We start from the raw sequence: 19,899 nt of genomic DNA, 5'->3' as shown, positions 1-19,899 counted from the left end.
TCATGCTCTCTCTCTCTCTCTCATTCTCGCTCTCAAATAAATAAATAAAAATCTTTAAAAAAAAAAAAAAAAGGAACCAGATGGAAATCTTAGAAATTAGAAATGCAATTGTTGGGCGCCTGGGTGGCTCAGTTGGTTAAGCGACTGCCTTCAGCTCAGGTCATGATCCCAGGGTCCTGGGATTGAGTCCCGCATCGGGCTCCCTGCTCTGCAGGGAGCCTGCTTCTCCCTCTCCCACTCCCCCTGCTTGTGTTCCCTCTCTCACTGTGTCTCTCTCTGTCAAATAAATAAATAAAATCTTTAAAAAAAAAAAAAAAAAAGAAATGCAATTGTTGAATAAACATAGATGTCATGAACTCTTGATAGGTCTTAGTGCTGAGAGAGGTTTAGTGAATTGTAAAGTTATGTTATATTCTGAGTGAACAGCTCATTACTAAGAAAAAAATGAAAAAGAACAATTAAAAAACGAAGACTAGATTGAAGGGCTTCAATATAAGTGTATAATATAAGTTGCAAAAGATTACTGGAGGGACTGCACAAAAGTAATACTGCATTTAACACGATGTTTGGAAATGTTCCAGAATTGAAGATACATTCCTTAGAACAAATGTGCACACTGAATGCCATGCAGGATAAATAAAAGTAATCACTTGGACACAGTGCAAGGAAACTACAGAACATTAAGGATAAATCTTACAAGTTACCAGAGAGAAAAGGCACAAAACTCACAGTGGGAAGCAATTTGACAACAAACATTCTTCACAGCAATAATAGATAGCAGAAGACAATGGAGTAACCTGCAATTTGCTGAGAAATAGCTGTCAACTTAGAATTCTATATCCAGCTAAATTCTTGCTAGAATGAAGAAAAGGTAAATACATTTTCCGTTCCCTAATGAGTAAGAGATGGTCTCAGCCAGTGACCCTTACTGAAAGAACTAGAGAATGTGCTTCTCAGAAGAAAAGTTAACCCAAAGGAAGGGAGTGGGATAAAAGAAACAATGACACGAACTAATATTAGAAAAATGTATCAGTAAATTTTCATTTACTATTGACTATTAAAATCAGTTTTTTTGTGTGTACATGTAAAAATAAAATTTGGAACTAAAATTTTAGGTAAAAGTAGAATACAAAGATATGTGTCATTTGGGCTGTGTCATTTGGAGCAATGAGGAACAGAAACCTTTACTGAAGGCTGGCTTAAATTAAGTATACAGAAGTGCATGGTCTCACATAACAGGAAATCCTCAAGTACAGCAGGCCTCCTTGACTGGTTCAGGGTTTCAATAATGTCATCAGGGACCCAGATTCTTAACATTTTTCTGTTTTCCATCTCCAGAGTAGGCCCCGTCCTCAGGTTTCTAGCAAGATGGGTTTAGCCATTCTCATAAAGCTTCAGAAGACTCCTTTTCATGTTTCACTGACCACAGTTGGACACCATTTTGTGACTTTATCCCTGCCCATGGGGAAGGAGTCAGCCCTTAGGGCAAACATGCCCATCCCTGATTCAAGAGGAGTCAGTTCTTATGCAGAAGAAAGATAAAGACAGTAATTAACTTAGGATTTTGTTAGAAAATTTTATTTAGAATGTATAAAAGAAATAATTTATAGCTTCCAAGCCAGTCAAGGGGAGATAAAGAGAAAATATTCATTGAACAGAAGGCAGGAGAGGAGGGGCAAATAAAACATTTTGGGGGTGCCTGGGTGGCTCTGTCAGTTGAGAGTCAGACTCTTGATTTCGGCTCAGGTCATGATCTCAGGGTCATGAGATCGAGCCCCACACATCAGGCTCTGCACTCAGCAGAGAGTCTGCTTGAGATTCTTTGCTCCTCTCCCCACTCATGCTCTCTCTCTAAAATAAATAAATAGGGCGCCTGGGTGGCTCAGTTGGTTAAGCGACTGCCTTCAGCTCAGGTCATGATCCTGGAGTCCTGGGATCGAGTCCTGCATCGGGCTCCTGGCTCGGCAGGGAGCCTGCTTCTCCCTCTGACCCTATCCCCTCTCATGCTGTTTCTCTCGCTCTCTCTCAAATAAATAAATAAAATCTTTAAAAAAATAAATAAATAAAATAAAATAAATAAATCTTAAAAGGAAAAAAAAAGGCAAGGAGAGGTGAAAAAAGAAGCAAAGAAAAACCATGGTAACGGAAAAAAAACATATAAGATGATAGCAATACATCAAAACATACCAATGATCACAATGAATGTAAAAGGTGTAAACTTTCCTGCTTATTGCCTCCCACCAGGGAACTCAATGAGCAGCCAGCCAGTGGGTTGGTTTTGTTTTGGGTTTTTTTTTTTTTTTGGTACCAGTGTTGTTTGGGTCTTTTGAGTGGGAAATGTAATTCCTCTATTAAGCACTAGAGGTCAGCAGCATTCATTACTGAATCTCTTTCCCTATAAGATTTGGTAATACCTCTGTCAGAGACTCAGGAATCAGGAATGCGTTTCTTTAGAGCTGACATATAATCTTTCATCTAAGGTTCATTTCCAAATTAAAAAAAAAAACATTTTGGAGCACCTGGGTGGCTTAGTCAGTGGAGTGTGGGACTCTTGATTTCGGCTCAGGTCATGGTCTCAGGGTCATGAGATTGAGTCCCACGTTGGGCTCCGCACTCAGTGGGGAGTCGGTTTGGGATTCTCTCTCTCCCTCTGTACCCCTCTCATGTGTGTGTGTGCTCTCTCTCTCTCTCTAAAGCAAATAAATTAATTTTAAAATTTTTATAGCATTTAGAATTTCAACTACTCAAAATAGTTGCCAAAAATGTATTTTGTTCTTTGTTTTTTTTTTAAGATTTTATTTTATTTATTTGACAGAGAGAGAGAGCACAAACAGGGGGAGCGGCAGGCAGAGGAAGAGGGAGAAGCAGACTCCCCGCTGAGCAGGGAGCCCAACGTGGAGCTCAATTCCAGGACCCTGGGATCATGACCTGAGCCAAAGGCTTAACCAATTGAGCCACCCAGGCACCCCTCAAGAATGTATTTAAGTGCCTGGTAGATCAGCAGATACTGAGGCCAGCTTCTTTTTTTTTTTTTTTTAATTTTTTTTTTTTATTTATTTGAGAGAGAGAGAATGAGAGACAGAGAACATGAGAGGGAGGAGGGTCAGAGGGAGAAGCAGACTCCCTGCCGAGCAGGGAGCCCCATGCGGGACTCGATCCAGGGACTCCAGGATCATGACCTGAGCCGAAGGCAGTCGCCCAACCAACTGAGCCACCCAGGCGCCCCCTGAGGCCAGCTTCTTTATGGATTACACTTCTTAATTGATGGAAATAGATGTACTGTGAATATAGCTTCTTTAGCTACGATTCAAACAGGACATATGCAGCTAGACAGCCTTCATAGGATCTAAAGACAGCTAGATTTATGCAAGTTAATGTCTTTATCATTGTTGAAAGGCTGTTCTCTTTCCGGCTACCATGGAAAATCATACGGCTTGTTCACTGTCTGGAAGGTGCGTTACCAGACAGGATTCTTTTCCTCACTCTCATCTCTTTATTTTATCACAAGCTTATTGGACTTTGTTTTAAGTCCTTCTAGAAGAAGCAGAAGGTCAGGGACACCTGGGTGGCTCAGTCAGTTAAGTGTCTGCCTTCAGCTCGGATCATGATCCCAGGGTCCTGGGATCGAGTCCCACATCAGGCTCCCTGCTCAGTGGGGAGCCTGCTTCTCCCTCTCCCTATGTCCCTCCCCCTGCTTATTCTCTCTCCCTCTCTCAAATAAATAAAACATTTTTAAAAAAATAAAATAAATTTTTAAAAAAGCAGGAGATGAACAGGGATTCATAAAGGGGAGTACCCTTCGGCTCTGACCAGTTGCCCAGTTTTGCCAATCTCACCTTTACTTTTACCTTTACTACGTTAATTCTAGTGGCAGTAGCTATTAGTCAACAGTCACTGACTGCAATGAATATACGGTTACTTGGACTGAATTTAAAACCAGCAATTATATTTAACTTGTGTTTAAACAGACAATGGCTCATTTGAACTTCATTTATCTGACGCTGTCATGTGGGAACAGAATTTCATTGTGCTGCTAAGACTTATTATTATAGCCCAGCATAGATGTCTAATAACTTTGTGGGATCAGGATGAATTGGCTAATGGGATCTTTTCTTTCAGGTTTGACTACCAATGGATAGAACTTTAATTTTATTTTTTTAAAAGATTTTATTTACTTATTTGTCAGAGAGGGAGGGAGAGAGATCACAGCAGGGGGAGTGGCAGGCAGAGGGAGAAGCAGGCTCCGTCCTGAGCAAAGAGCCGATGCGGGGCTCACTCTCAGGACCCTGGGATCATGACCTGAGCTGAAGGCAGACGCTTAACCAACTGAGCCTCCCAGGCGTCCCAATGGATAGAACTTTTATTTATTTTTATTTTTATTTTATTTATTTTTTTGACAGAGAGAGCAGGGGGAGCAGGAGAGGGAGAAGCAGGCTCCCCATGGAGCAGGGCGCCCGATGTGGGGCTCGACCCCAGGACCCTGGGATCATGACCTGAGCTGAAGGCAGCCGTTTAACCAACTGAGCCACCCAGGCACCCCTGGATAGAACTTTTAAAGTTGAGTTGCAAAATCCAACTTTTGTTAAATGCCTTTTCCAGAAGTGAACTGTGCCTTTTGTTAAAGTTTTATTTAATTAAATTAATTATTTTTCAGAGAGAGAGAGAATGTGCACGCACGAGTGGGGGGAAGGGGCAGAGGGAGAGAGAGGGAGAATCTCAAGCAGGCTCCACGCTGAGCACAACCCTGAGATCATGACCTGAGCTAAAATAATCAGTCGCTCAGCCCACTGAGCCACTCAGGCACCCTAATTTTTTTAAGTTTTTTTTTTTTTTAAGATTTTATTTATTCATTTGACAGAGAGAGACACAGCGAGAGAGGGAACATAAGTAGGGGGAGTGGGAGAGGGAGAAGCAGGCTCCCTGCTGAGCAGAGAGCCCGATGCGGGGCTCGATCCCAGGACCCTGGGATCATGACCTGAGCCGAAGGCAGACGCTTAACGACTGAGCCACCCAGGCGCCCCCAAGTAATTCTAGTTATGCCCACTATTAGTGTCTCTGTTTTACAAATGAGGAAACTGAGGCTCAGAGCAGGGTTAAGTAACTTGCTAAAGGCTGCTGAGATTTTTAGTGGTGAAGCCTTTGAGTTGAGTTAGTTCATTCCAAGTTTGTACTGTTAACAGTAGATGGTTCGCCATTAGACCTTAGTTGGTTTTGTGTGTTTGTTTGAAATTAAGACTAGAACTGACTTAGACAACTTTAGAAATCTTAAAATCCTGGGAGAGAGGTATATGTTTCTTCTACTTCCTCTGTAGCCCTTTTTTTCTTTTAATTTTTTTGAAGTAAGTAAATAAAATAAAGTAATAAAGTAAATAAATAAAGTAAATAAAATTATTTATTTGAGACAGAGAGAGAGAGCAAGAGCGGGGTGAGGGTGGAGGACAGAGGGAGAGGGAGATGCAGACTCCCCTCTGAGCAGGGAGCCCCACATGGGGCTCGATTCCAGGACCCCGGGATCATGACCTGAGCCGAAGCCAGACACTTAGCTGATTGAGCCACCCAAGCGCCCCTTTCTTTTTTTAAAAAACATAGTACTTATAGGGGTGCCTGACTGGCTCAGTAGAGCATGCCACTCTTGATCTTAGGGTCCTGAGTTCAAGCCCCACTTTGGGTGTGGAGCCTACTTAAAATACAAAAATAAGGGGCGCCTGAGTGGCTCAGTCGTTAAGCGTCTGCCTTCGGCTCTGGTCATGATCCCGGGGTCCTGGGATCGAGCCCCGCATCGGGCTCCCTGCTCGGCAGGGAGTCTGCTTCTCCCTCTCCCACTACCCCTGCTTGTGTTCCCTCTCTCGCTGTGTCTCTCTCTGTCAAATAAATAAATAAAATCTTTAAAAAAAAAAAATACAAAAATAAACTGCATTAAAAAGAAAGCACATAGTACTTATATACATAGAGTTTAAATTCTTACATAAATGAGAAAGGTACTGAAATGAAGAATAAGAAACTATGCACAAGTACAAATAAAGTTTTTATTGGATGTACTAGTATATTATACTTCAATGACCTAAAGTTGTATGAATTACTTCAAGTTCACGAATATGTACACCTAAATGGAATAAAGGAAAACAGCCACAATAGAACAAAAGTTGGTCTATAAGTTGTGCTTTTTTTTGCTTTCCTGTTTTTAAACCTTCCCTTTTACTCTTTGGTGAGGGCAGAACACTATCAGACAGTGATACAGTTGACAGTCTGAGACTCAGCTGGACAGCATAACTAATTTAACAACTATGTCTTACGTGTCGGTTAAATGTCAGGACTGTGTTTTATATTTTGAGGATATAAGACATGTACACCATCCTCAAGAAGTGTTCAGTTAGTGGGACAAACTGATATGATTCTTCATCCATTCCATCATTCCATCAGTTTTTCATTTACCCAACAGATACTAAAATTGTGCCAGACAGGATGCTTGGTGCTGGAGTACAAGGGTAAGCAAGACAGAAAAGTCCTGCATTCAAGGAACTTGTATGCCTTGAGAAAGAAACAAAAGAATGACACACACACAAACACACACACACATTTTTATATATATATATATATATATATATATATATATATATATATATATATATATAAATTCCTAATTGTGATATGTGTCATGAAAGAAACAGATAAGGGGTAGAGAGAGTACCAGCTGTAGGCAGGGATGGAGACATAACATCCTTTAGATTGAGTAGTCAGGAAGGGTAGATGTGGATCAGTGGGGCCTTTTGCCTGGAAGTAATCAAACACCCACCAAAGACGGTGTAAACTGGGAAGACATTAACTCACCTAAAAGAGGTGTGGGCGTAGGTGGTAGTAGGGTTGGATCAATTTCCCCACTTGGTTCCTAGATGGTTGCCATAACTCCAGGCATCCTAAACTAACTCAACTACATGGAGGTCTTCTCCCTGCTGCTCCTTTTTTTTTAATTTAAATTTTAGGTAGTTAACATACAGTGCAATATTGGTTTCTGGAGTAGAATTCAGTAATTCATCACTTACATACAACACCCAGTGCTCATCATAACAAGTGCCCTTTTTAATACCCATCACCCATTTAGCCCACTCCCCACCCACCTCCCCCCATTAAGCCTCAGTTTGTTCTCTATCATTAAGAGTCTCTCTCTCTCTCTTTTTTTTTAATATTTTATTTATTTGTCAGAAAGAGAGAGAGAAGAGCACAAGCAGGGGGAGCTGCAAGCAGAGGGAGAAGCAGGCTCCCCACCTAGCAAGGAGCTTGATGTGGGGCTGGATCCCAGGACCCCGGGATCATGACCCGAGCCAAAGGCAGATGCTCAACCAACTGAGCCACCCAGGCGTCCCTCATTAAGAGTCTCTTATGGCTTGTTTCCCTCTCTCCTTTTTTTTTTTCCCTTCCCATATGCTCATCTGTTTTCTTTCTTAAATTCCACGAATGAGTGAGATCATATGATATTTGTCTTTCTCTGACTGACTTATTATCACTTAGCATAATACACTCTAGTTCCATCCATGTCATTGCAAATGGCAAGATTTCATTCTTTTCGATGGCTGAGTAATATTCCATTGTACATACATACACCACATCTTCTTTATTCTTTCATCAGTCAGTGGACATTTGGGCTCTCTCCGTAGTTTGGCTATTGTTGATAATGCTGCTATAAACATCGGGATGCATGTATCCCTTTGAATCTGTATTTTTGTATCCTTTGGGTAAATACCTAGGAGTGCAATTGCTGGATCCCAGGGTAATTCTATTTTTAACATTTTGAGGAGCTTCCATACTGTTCTCCAGAATGACTGCACCAGTTTGCATTTCCACCAACAGTACAAGGGGATTCCCCTTTCTCCACATCCTCGCCAATACCTGTTGTTTCTTGTGTTATTAATTTATTAATATTAATTAATATTAATATTAATTAACCATCCTGACAGGTGTGAGACGGTATCTCATCGTGGTATTTCCCTGATGATGAGTGATGTTGAGCTTCTTTTTGTATGTCTGGTAGCCATCTGGATGTCTTCTTTGGAGAAAGTGTCTATTCATGTCTTCTGCCCATTACTTAACTGGGTTATTTGTTTTTTGGGTGTTGAGTTTGGTAAGTTCTTTGTAGATTTTGGATACTAACCTGCTGCTCCTTTTTATCAGGGAGAATTATTTCCCCCAGAAATCCCAACATACTTCCCCAACTTCCCACTAACCAGAACTTGGTCACCTAGCTATCCCTTACCCACCCCCCTGGGCTTACCATCATAGCCTTAAAACAGTGAAGGCTCAGAGTATGCTGGATCCAGGCCCCATTGGCAGCAGGCAGCACTCCAGGGCTGCTCCGGCCCTGCCACAGAGGGGACAGGGCCGCAGCCTGGGCTCTGGGGACACCCAGCCAGAGCCCAGGATTGGACAAGCTCCCCTCTCCCACACCCCCAGGCCCATAGGCAGCAGCCATGGAGCCCAGCCAGAATGGCATGATCCCGAAGCCTGGCTTCCACAAGGACTGGGGCAGCGGCACGTGGCCACATGGCTCAATCGGCCAGAGCAGAAGATCTGCAGATGCAAGGCCGGGGAAGCCCAGGCACACCCCGGTACCCCGAGCCCCGTGTCCTATCAACCCATCCGGCCCATCATGAGGTGCCCCGTGGTGAGGTATCACACCAAAGTGCAAGCTGGCAGGGGCTTCAGCTTGGAAGAGTTACGGGGAGAATGGCATCCACAAGAAGGTGGCCCGGACCATTGGGCTCTCAGAGGATCCAAGAAGATGGAAGAAGTCCTCGGAGCCCCTGCAGGCCAACAGGCAGCGACTGAGGGAGGGATGCTCCAGGCTCACCCTCTTCCCCAGGAAGCCCTCGGCCCCCAAAGAGGAAGACTGCTCTGCTGAAGAACTCAGATGACCGGGTCGATCATACCCATGTAGAATGTCTATAAGAAGGAGAACGCCAGAGTCATTACAAAGAACGTCAGGGCGTTGGCCAGTCTTCCCATGGCCCATGCCAATACCTGACTCTTCGGTTTTCAGGCCAAAATGACCAAGAAAGCTCCAGAACAGGATGTTGAAAAGAAAAAATTAAGTGCCACTGGCAGCTTGGGATTAAAACAACCACAACCACAACCACAACCACAACTGTCCCCAGCACCACCACAACAGGCCGGTGCAGGCTCAGCCCCTGGGACTGGGGAAAGGGAAGCTGTCCACCCAACAAAATCAGTGTTGTGCTAGCAGGCAAGAAGCAGAGAATGGTTGTTGGGAGGGTGGACAACAGTGTCTGGGAAACCTCTCTAAATTGGTGACCCTCGAACTGAAACCTGAAGGACAGGAATTAGTATGCAATGCAAGGGTGGGGTGGGGAGACACGGTCCCGGCAGAGGGGAAAAAAAGCCGTGCAAAGATCCTGAGGCACTGAAGAGTGCTGTGTGTGACACACAGGATACAATACAAGCTCTCAGTGCCTTTGCACGTGCTCCACGGTTAATATGGAATGGTCTTCCCCAAAGTCCTGGCTGGCTTACCCACCTTCTCCGAGGTTTTCTTCACAAGCCTCATGTAAGATTTGTACCTGCAACGTCTCATGTCTCATATCCCTCTCGTATGCTTTATATTCTCCCCCTTAAACTTACTGCTATTCAACATACTGTGTATTTCTTTTCCTACTACGTATGGGCTTGCTCCGTAAGGGCAGGGATGCTGATCCATTTTGTTCACTGCTTTATTCCTACGACCTAGAACGGTGTCTAAGACATACGAAGGCCTCAGTGGATTTTAGATATTTTTCCGTTAGTAATTTAACATAGGAGAAGAAAGTCCAACCTACTATGGTTCATCCATTAAGCAGACAGTGGAAACAATAGTTAAGAATGATGAGCAGCTTTGAACTCAGTGTCTTCAACACCTATGTAATGAGTGTGCATTATTTCCTCTTTGTCCGTCCATGTTGAGAAGCACACTTTTCAAAAGAAAGTAGTATCACGGCCCATCACCCCCGAGGAAATGGAGTCAACCAAAGGTTTCACTATGATGTGTTTAGCTGTGGCTTTTTTTTTTTTTTTTCTTTTTTCCCTTCTTGGGGCTCTTGGTCTTCTTGACTCTTAGGATTATTGTTGGAAATAAAGTAAATTTTTTTTGTATTTCTTTTTTAAAATTTACTATTTACTATTTATTTAAGTGTTTATTTTAATTCCAGTGAATTACCATGCAGTGGTATTTTAGTTTCAGGTGTACAACATAGTGGAAACAAAGTATTTGAAAGTTATCAGCCATTATCATCAGTCATCAGATTTTACCTCTGTTACATGTTCTTTCTTTTCTCCTTCTGGGAATCTAATAAAATATATGTTAGGACCTATCTATCCTCTATGTGCCTTACTCTATTTTTTATCTTTTTTTTCTTTTTATTTCTCCATGCTTCTTTGTGGATATTTCTTCTGATTTTCCAGTTCATTCATCTGTGTCTAATTTGCTCTTAAAACCATCCATCAATGGGGCGCCTGGTTGGCTCAGTCATTAAGTGTCTGCCTTCGGCTCGGGTCATGATCCCAGGGTCCTGGGATCGAGCCCCACATCGGGCTCCTTGCTCAGCGGGAAGCCTGCTTCTCCCTCTTCCGCTCCCCCTGCCTGTGTTCCTGCTCTCGCTATCTCTCTCTCTGTCAAATAAATAAATAAAATCTTAAAAAAAAAAACCATCCATCGAGTTACCAATGTCAATTATTGTGTTTTTCAGTTTTAGCATTTCTATTTGCTTCCTTTTGAATCTTTTATGCTCATTTTTCTTTCCTGAAATTTTAAATCTTTTCTTCTCCCTTTAAACTAGTTAGATATCAGGGTGCCTGGGTGGCTCAGTCAGTTAAGCGTGTGCCTTCAGCTCAGGTCACGATCCCAGGGTCCTGGGATCGAGCCCCACATCGGGCTTCCTGTTCATCGAGGAGCCTGCTTCTCCCTCTGCCTGCTGCTTCCCCTACTTGACTCTCTCTCTCTGTCAAATGAATAAATAAAATCTTAAAAAAAAAACCAAAAACAAAAAACTAGGTAGGGGTGCCTGGGTGGCTCAGTGGGTTAAGCGTCTGCCTTTGGCTCAGGTCATGATCTCAGGATCCTGGGATCGAGCCCCCTCATCGGGCTTCCTGCTCAGCGGGGCGGGGGGTGGCGTCTGCTTGTCCCTCTCCCTCTGCCCTTCTCCCCTGCTGTGGCTCGTGCTCTCTTTCTCTCTCTAAAATAAATAAATTAAATCTTAAAAAACAAAACAAAACTAGTTAGGGATGCCTGAGTGGCTCAGTTGGTTAAGTATCTGCCTTCGGCTCAGGTCATGATCCCAGCATCCTGGGATCGAGTCCTGCATCGGGCTCCTTGCTCATCAGAGAGCCTGCTTCTCCCTCTGCTTGCCACTCCCTCTGCTTGTGCTCTCTCTCTCTGACAAATAAATAAAATCTTAAAAAAAACTAATTAGGTATTTAATTTTAGTCTGCATTATCAAACATTATCTACAGCCCCGGGAGATCTGTTCAACAGGCCCTGAGGCTCTGACACTCCATCTCCGCCTGTTCTCTCTGTGCAGAGGCTTTTCCTCACCTTCCTCAGGCTCTGCTAAAACATGCCGAGCGGCTCTCCGACGTGAAAACCCTTCTCATTCCACCTGGGCTCTGATACCCCATGCCAGGTTGCCCCCTCTACTCCCTGAGCACCCTCCTCACCACATTTGGGAAGTGACACCCTGTGGGTGGGTTGTCCCCCACATGGATGCCCTTCTTACTGTTCTCGCACTGTGACACCCACGAGGGACACTCTCTCAACCACCATGTGGATGCCCTTCTCACCAGGCTCAGACCTTGATACCTTACTCTGGGCTACCATAACCCCCCACTTCCCTGTGCAGAGAAACGTCTCACCTGAGAGCTTCCGGAACAAATTGCTCAGGATAGGAAGGGAAGGGCAAGAAGAGAAAGAGAAACATTTAGTTTAAAAATCCAGCGTGGGGGCGCCTGGCTGGCTCAGTGCGTGGAGCCTGCAACTCTTGATCTCAAGGTTGTGAGTTCAAGCCCCACATTGGGTGTGAGCCTGCTTGAAAAATTAATTAACTAATTAATCAATTAATTAAAAGTCTAGTCTGAAGTATTTCTTTTTTCTTTTTTTTTTTTTAAGAGATTTTATTTATTTATTTGACAGAGAGAGACACAGCGAGAGAGGGAACACAAGCAGGGGGAGTGGGAGAGGGAGAAGCAGGCTTCCCGCTGAGCAGGGAGCCCAGTACAGGGCTCGATCCCGGGACCCTGGGATCATGACCTGAGCCAAAGGCAGACGCTTAACGACTGAGCCACCCAGGTGCCCCGAAGTATTTCTTTTAATTGAAGACTTTTGGTTCTAATAAATTTAATGTAATTGCTGATACATTATGGGCTGACTCCCTTTGGTCAGTTCCACTCTTCTAGTGCCTATCGTGTTTTCACTTTACTACTCTGGATGATATGCAAGGCCTCCACTCCTCTAGTGATGCACTAGAAATTAAACACACATCATTAATTTATCAAATATTAACCAATATATTTACCTTTTTAGAAGACTACCATTTCTCCACTCACAACTTACATATTATTCTTGTTAAATATTTAAATTCTGTATTTTAAAATCCCACAAGAGGAGCACCTGGGTGGCTCAGTCAGTGAAGCATCTGCCTTAGGCTCAGGTCACGATCCCAGCATCCTGAGATCGAGCCCCACGTTGTCCTCGTCGTTGAGCTCTCTGCTCAGCGGGGAGCCTGCTTCTGCCTCTCCCTCTGCCTGCCACTCCCCCTGCTTGTGCTCTCACTCTCTATCAAATAAATGAATAAAATCTTTAAAAATAAATAAATAAAATAAAATCCCACAAGACAGGGGTGTCTGGCTAGCTCTGTCGGTAGAGCACGTGACTCTTGAACTCTGGGTCGTGGGTTCAAACCCTACACTGGGGGTAAGACATTACTTTAAAAATAAGATCTTCAAATCCCACAAGACATTCTTGTTTTGCACCACTAATATTGAGAGTTTTCCACCAATTACCACTTTCTTTGCTCTTTGTGTGTGTGTGTGTGTGTGTGCGTCTGTGTTTTTTGTTTGTGTGTTTTTTTTGCAAATCAGGGTCATCTTTCCTTTGTCTGATATACATCTTTTATAATTTCTCAATTTTCTTTTTTAAAGATTTTATTTATTTATTTATTTGAGAGAGAGAGAGCACAAGCAGGGGGAAGGGCAGGCAGAGGCAGAAGCAGGCTCCCTGCTGAGCAAGGACCCCAACATGGGACTCGATCCCAGAACCCCAGGATCATCTCAGCAGAAGGCAGACGCTTAACCGACTGAACCACCCCGATGTCCCTTAGAATTTCTGCAGTTTTACTAAAGTGAGGTCTAAATGAGAATTTCTACTTATTTGTTGCTCTTGGGATTTCTTTTTTTTTTTTTTTTAAGATTTTATTTATTTATATGACAGAGGGAGACAGCGAGAACAGGAACACAAGCAGGGGGAGTGGGAGAGGGAGAAGCAGGCTTCCCGCTGAGCAGGGAGCCCGATGCGGGGCTCGATCCCAGGATGCTGGGATCATGACCTGAGCCGAAGGCAGACGCTTAACGACTGAGCCACCCAGGCGCCCGCTGTTGGGATTTCCTTGGTTCTTGAATCTATGAATATGTATAATCATTTTGTGTAATTCTCAATCATTTTTCAGTTATTGCTTCTACTCTCTCTCTCATCCTTTGAGATTCCAGCTTATTGCCCATTTTCCCTCCTCCAGCCCCTGACAATCACCGTTCTATTGTCTCTTTATGATTTTTGACTACGTTGGGTACCTCATATAAATGGAATCAGATACTACTCGTATATGATTTGCATGTGTGTGATTGGCTTATTTCACTTAGTGTAATATCCACCAGGTTCATTCCTGCTGCAGCATATGTCCAACTGTCTAATTTTTCTTTTGTTGCCTTTGCTTTTGGTGTCATAGCCAACAACTTATTGTCAAATCCAGTGTCATGAAGCTTTTGCCCCACGTCTTTAGTTTTCTCTCCTACATTGAGGTCTTCGATCCATTTTAAGTTAATGTTTGTATATAGTGGGAGGTAAGGATCCAAGTTCATTCTCTTGCATGTAGCTAGCTAGTTTAACCAACATCATTTGTTGAAAAGGCTGTCCTCTCCCCATTGAATAGCCCTGGCACCCTTCCCAAAACTCACGTCACCATATATGCAAGAATTTATTTCTGGGTTCTCTGTTGTTTCTCTTGATCTATATGTTTGTCTTTATGCCCATACCACACTGTCTTGAAATTAGGAAATGTGAGTTCTTTGGCTTTGTTATTGTTTTACAACACTGTTTTGGCTATTTGGGGGTTTGAGATTCTACATGAATTTTGGGATGGATTTTTCTATTTCTGCAAAAATCATCATCGGGAGGGGCGCCTGGATGGCTCAGTCGTTAAGCGTCTGCCTTCGGCTCAGGTCATGATCCCGGGGTCCTGGGATCGAGCCCCACGTCGGGCTCCCTGCTCTGTGGGAAGCCTGCTTCTCCCTCTGCCTCTCTCTGTCTCTTATGAATAAATAAATAAAATCTTTAAAAAAAAAAAAAGAAGATTACATTCCAGGGGCGCCTGGGTGGCTCAGTCGTTAAGCGCCTGCCTTCGGCTCAGGTCATGATCCCGGGGTCCTGGGATCGAGCCCCACATCGGGCTCCCTGCTAGGCGGGGAGCCTGCTTCTCCCTCTCCCGCTCCCCCTGCTTGTGTTCCCTCTCTCGCTGTGTCTCTATCAAATAAATAAAAAAAAATTTTTTTTTAATCATCATTGGGATTTTATTTTATTATTTTTTAAGATTTATTTATTCCAGAAAGAGGCAGGAGAGGGGCACAAGGAGAGGGAGAGAATCCCAAGCAGACTCTGCACTGAGCACAGAGCCCGATGAGGGGCTCGATCCCACAAACCCAAGATCATGACCCTAGCCGAAATCAAGAGTTGGACACTTAGCCAACTGAACCAACCTGGCATCCCCATCACTGAGATTTTAATAGGAATCGCACTGGATTTGTAGAATGCTTTCGGTAGTACTGACATTTTAACAATATCAAGTCTTCCAAACCATGATCAACGGATGTGTTTCCATTTATTTATTTCTTCTTTAATATCTTTTAGCAATGTTTTTATAGTTTTCATTGTAAAATTCTTTCACCTCCTTGGTTTAGTTAATACTTAAGTATTTTTTAAAAAGATTTATTTATTTATTTTAGAGAGAGAGAGAGCGCGTGAATGAGCAGGGTGAGGGGCAGAGAGAGAGAGAGAGGGAAAGAAGCAGACAGTCTGATGCAGGACTCAATCCCATGACTCTGAGCTTATGACCTGAGCTGAAATCAAGAGCCTGAGGCTTAACCAACTGAGCCACCCAGTAATTTTTTTGATGTTACTGTAAATGGAATTGTAATTTCCTTTTCAGATTGTTCACTGTTAGTATACAGAGATGCAACTGATTTTTGTGTCTTGACTTTACACCCTGCCACTTTGCCAAAATCATTTATTAGTTAAAACAGCTTTATTGTGGAATCTTTAGGGCTTTCTATGTATGAGATCACATCATTTGCAAACAGAGATAATTTACTTCTTCTTTTCCAATCTGAATGATTTTTACTTCTTTTTCTTGCCTAATTGCTCGGGCTAGAACTTCTTGTACTGTGTTGAACAGAAGTGGTGAAAGCAGACATCCTTGCATTGTTCTTGATCTTAGAAGAAAAGCTTTCAGTCATTTGCCATTGAATATGATATTCACTGTGAGTTTTTAATGCTGAGGTGGTTTTCTTCTCTCCCTACATTATTTAGTATTTTCATCAAAGAAAGGTGTTCAATTTTGTCAAATCCTTTTTCTGCATCAATTGAGATGATCATGTGTGTTTTCCGATTGTTCCGTTAATGTGGTGTACCACGGGGGTGCCTGGGTGGCTCAGTTGTTAAGCAGCTGCCTTCAGCTCAGGTCATGATCCCAGGGTCCTGGGATCGAGCCCCGCATCGGGCTCCCTGCTCCGCGGGGGGGGGCCTGCTTTTCCCTCTCCCTCTCCTGCTGCTTGTGTTCCCTCTCTCACTGTGTCTCTCTCTGTCAAATAAATAAATAAAATCTTTTAAAAAAATAAAAAAAATAAAAAATAAAAAAAATGTGGTGTACTCATGACCTGAGCCGAAGGCAGATGTTCATGACTGAGCCACCCAGGCACCCCTAAATCCTTTTAATATTGACCAGAATGCTTAACAATCACCTCATAGAATGTGTTACATAATCTGTTCCTCGGTAGCTTTTAGATTATTCCTTGACATAAGTATTAACATATCTATTTGAATTAAAAATGATGTCAGGTGGTGCCTGGGTGGCTCAGTCGGTCGAATGTCTGCCTTCAGCTCAGGTCATGATCCCAGGGTCCTGGGATCAGGCCCCGCATCGGACTCCCTGCTCAGCGGGAAGCCTGCTTCTCCCTCCCCCACTCCCCCTGCTTGTGTTCCCTCTCTCGCTGTGTCTCTCTCTGTCAAATAAATAAATAAAATCTTAAAAAAAAATGATGTCAGGCTTTTCCTGACAAAAATAAAGGTTTTGCTAATTGGCTTGACAAGAAGGACTGGTTTTGTCAGTTTAAGTTATATGGCCAACATTTTCCATAACTTGAATGAGCTTAAATGTGTGGTTCTAAGGTCTAGATGAAAATACACCTAAAATGGGTGCCTGGGTGGCTCAGTTGGTTAAGCGACTGCCTTCGGCTCAGGTCATGATCCCGGAGTCCCGGGATCGAGTCCCACATCGGGCTCCCTGCTCGGCAGGGAGTCCGCTTCTCCCTCTAACCCTACCCCCTCTTGCGTGCTCTCTCTCACTCTCTCTCTCAAATAAATAAATAAAATCTTTAAAAAAAAAAAAAGAAAATACACCTAAACTTTGTGATAAAAGTATTTTACCAAAAATATTGTATTGTAAAAGTTTAATGAAATGAACAATAGTGTGATTTTCTGAAGCAGATCTGAGTAAACGGAGTGAAAGGAGATGCTTCTAAGTCCAAGGAATAGATGTCACGGTCTTTGTCAAGGATCAACACACTACGGCCCACGAGGCCCAGTTTGCCTGCCTTTCATATTTTGATTCATTTTGTTGGTGGTAAAATACAAGGCTATTCACCATTTTAACCATTTCTTTTCTTTTTTTTTTTTTTTAAATATTTTATTTATTTTATTCATGAGAGACAGAGAGAGAGGCAGGCTCCCAAGGAGCAGGGAGCCCGATGTGGGACTCGATCCCAGGACCCTGGGATCATGACCTGAGCCGAAGGCAGACGCTTAACCATCTGAGCCACCCAGGTGCCCCATTTTAACCATTTTTAAGTGCACAATTCAGTGGCATTTATTAACTATATATTCAGAGTGCTGTGCAACCATCACTACTACCCATTTCCTGAACTTTTTCAATATCTGAAACAAAAACTCTGCCTACCGCCTATTTTTGTAAATGAAATGTCATTGGAACACAGCCATGCTCACTTATTTACATATTGTCTACAGCTGCTTTTTTTTTTTTTTTAAGATTTTATTGATTTATTTGACAGAGAGAGACACAGCAAGAGAGGGAACACAAGCAGGGGGAGTGGGAGAGGGAGAAGCAGGCTGCCCGCCAAGCAGGGAACCCGATGCAGGACTCGATCCCAGGACCCTGGGATCATGACCTGAGCCAAAGGCAGGCGCTTAACAACTGAGCCACCCAGGCGCCCCGTCTACAGCTGCTTTTGAAATGCAATGGCAGGGTTGAGTAGTTGTGACATGGAACTGTGGCCTGCAAGCCTTAAATATTTGTTGACTCTTTAGAGAAAATGTTTGCCGAACCCTAGTCTTTGATACATTGTAGAAAAGCCTTCTTGGTATCCTTCCCAGAAATTGATCAAGCTAATGACTTGAAGGACTGGTAAACAATCATGCAGTTTCCATTTCTTTTTTTCCCCTCAAAATTGAAGAAACTTAATCCACTTTTCACCTATAGATCAATGAATTTTTGATAGATCACTATGTGATAAATTTTGATAGATCAGTATAATTTGGAGAGCTAGGTGAGAACTATATTTCATCTCTAAACACTCCAGCATGCATATATTTTTTTAAAGATTTATTTATTTATTTCAAAGAGAGAGACGGGGGGGGGGGGAGAGAGAGACACGGGGAAGGGGGAGGGGCAGATGGAGAGGGAGAACAGCAGACTCAGGGCTGAGTGCTGAGTGGGGATCCCAGGATCCTAAGATCATGACCTGAGCCAAAATTAAGAGTCAGACACTCAACTGACTGAGTCACCCAGGCACCTCTCCAGCATGCATATTTTTCACAAGAGATCAATATTTGTCTAGGGTTCTTTTCTTTTGAGGGAAAATTTATAGTGAAATGCACAGATCTTGTGTACCATTCCATAAGTGGTATGCATACATCTGTGTAAATGCAAATCCGTTTCAAACTACAGCTTATTACCATCTGCCCAGAAAACTCCCTCATGCCCCTGTTCCTCCACTCCCCTGAGACAACCAAGCCTGTTCTGTAACTTCATATATATTGAATCTTACTGTATACACTCTTTTGGATAAGACTTATTTCACTCAATACAGTGTTTGTGAGATTCATCCATAATGTTGCATGTACCAAGTTTATTCTATTTGGTTACTAGTTAATTAGTCAACTGTGTTATTGGTCCTTTCATATTTGAGTTGTAAGAGTTCTTTCTATTACTCTAGATAGATCTTTTTTTAATCAGATATATGATTTACAAATATTTTCTTGCTTTGTGTTTTTCATTTTCTTGTTGGTGTCCTTTGATGCACAGAATTCTTTTTATTAGTTTCCGGCATATAACATAGTGATCTGACAATTTTATACATTACACTGTACTCTCCACAATAAGCATAATTACCATCTGTCACCATACAATGTTATTACAATACTATTGACTGTATTCTCTATGCTGTATTTTTTATCCCTGTGAATTATTTATTTTATAACTGGACGTTTTTACCTGTTAATCCTCTTTACCTCAAAAGCTTTTATTTATTATTTATCATTATTATTATTATTTAAGTGGGCTCCATGCCGAAAGTGGGACTCAGACTCACAACCCCAAGATCAAGAGTTGCATACTCTACTAACTGAACTAACCATGCACCCCACCTCAAAAGTTTTTAATTTTGATAAAGTCCAATTTATTTTTTCGTTTGTTGTTCATGCTTTTTTCTAAGATTTCTTTGCCAACTCAAGGTCATGAAGATTTGCCCTCATGTTTTCTCCTAAGAGTGTTGTAGTTTTAGCTTTTTTTTTTTTTAAGACTTTACTTATTTATTTAATTGACAGAGAGAGAGAGAGAGAGAGACAGCGTGAGAGGGAACATAAGCAGGGGGAGTGGGAGAGGGAGAAGCAGGCTTCCAGCAGAGCAGGGAGCCTGATGCGGGGCTCAATCCCAGGACCCTGGGATCATGACCTGAGCCGAAGGCAGTCACTTAACCAACTGAGCCACCCAGGCGCCCCTGTAGTTTTAGCTCTTACATTGAGGTCTTTGACTCATTGTGAGTTAACTTTTGATATAGTGTGAGATAAGGGCCCAACTTCATTGTTTTGCATGTAGCTACCCGGTTTTCTCAGGACTATTTGTTGAAAAGACTATTCTTTCCTCATTGAATGATCTTTTTTTTTTTTTTTTTAAAGATTTTATTTATTTATTTGACAGAGAAAGACACAGCGAGAGAGGGAACACAAAACGGGGAGTGGGAGAGGGAGAAGCAGACTCCCTGCCGAGCAGGGAGCCCGATGCGGGACTCGATCCCGGGACTCCAGGATCATGACCTGAGCCGAAGGCAGTCGCTTAACCAACTGAGCCACCCAGGCGCCCC

The 19,899-nt window shown here is 42.8% G+C and overlaps 1 pseudogene; it reads left to right on the top strand.

Annotated features, from left to right (window-relative positions):
* Positions 1 to 8,123: 8,123 nt before the first annotated feature.
* LOC102748447 (large ribosomal subunit protein eL13 pseudogene) lies at positions 8,124 to 11,896 on the top strand (annotated as a pseudogene).
* The last annotated feature ends 8,003 nt before the right edge of the window (positions 11,897 to 19,899 follow it).

The sequence above is a fragment of the Leptonychotes weddellii genome, chromosome 1, assembly GCF_054177405.1.
Source record: "Leptonychotes weddellii isolate Sample4059 chromosome 1, ASM5417740v2, whole genome shotgun sequence".
Taxonomy (NCBI): Eukaryota; Metazoa; Chordata; class Mammalia; order Carnivora; family Phocidae; genus Leptonychotes; species Leptonychotes weddellii.
Note: the sequence above shows the minus strand (reverse complement) of the source record. Positions and strands in the feature narration are given on the sequence as shown.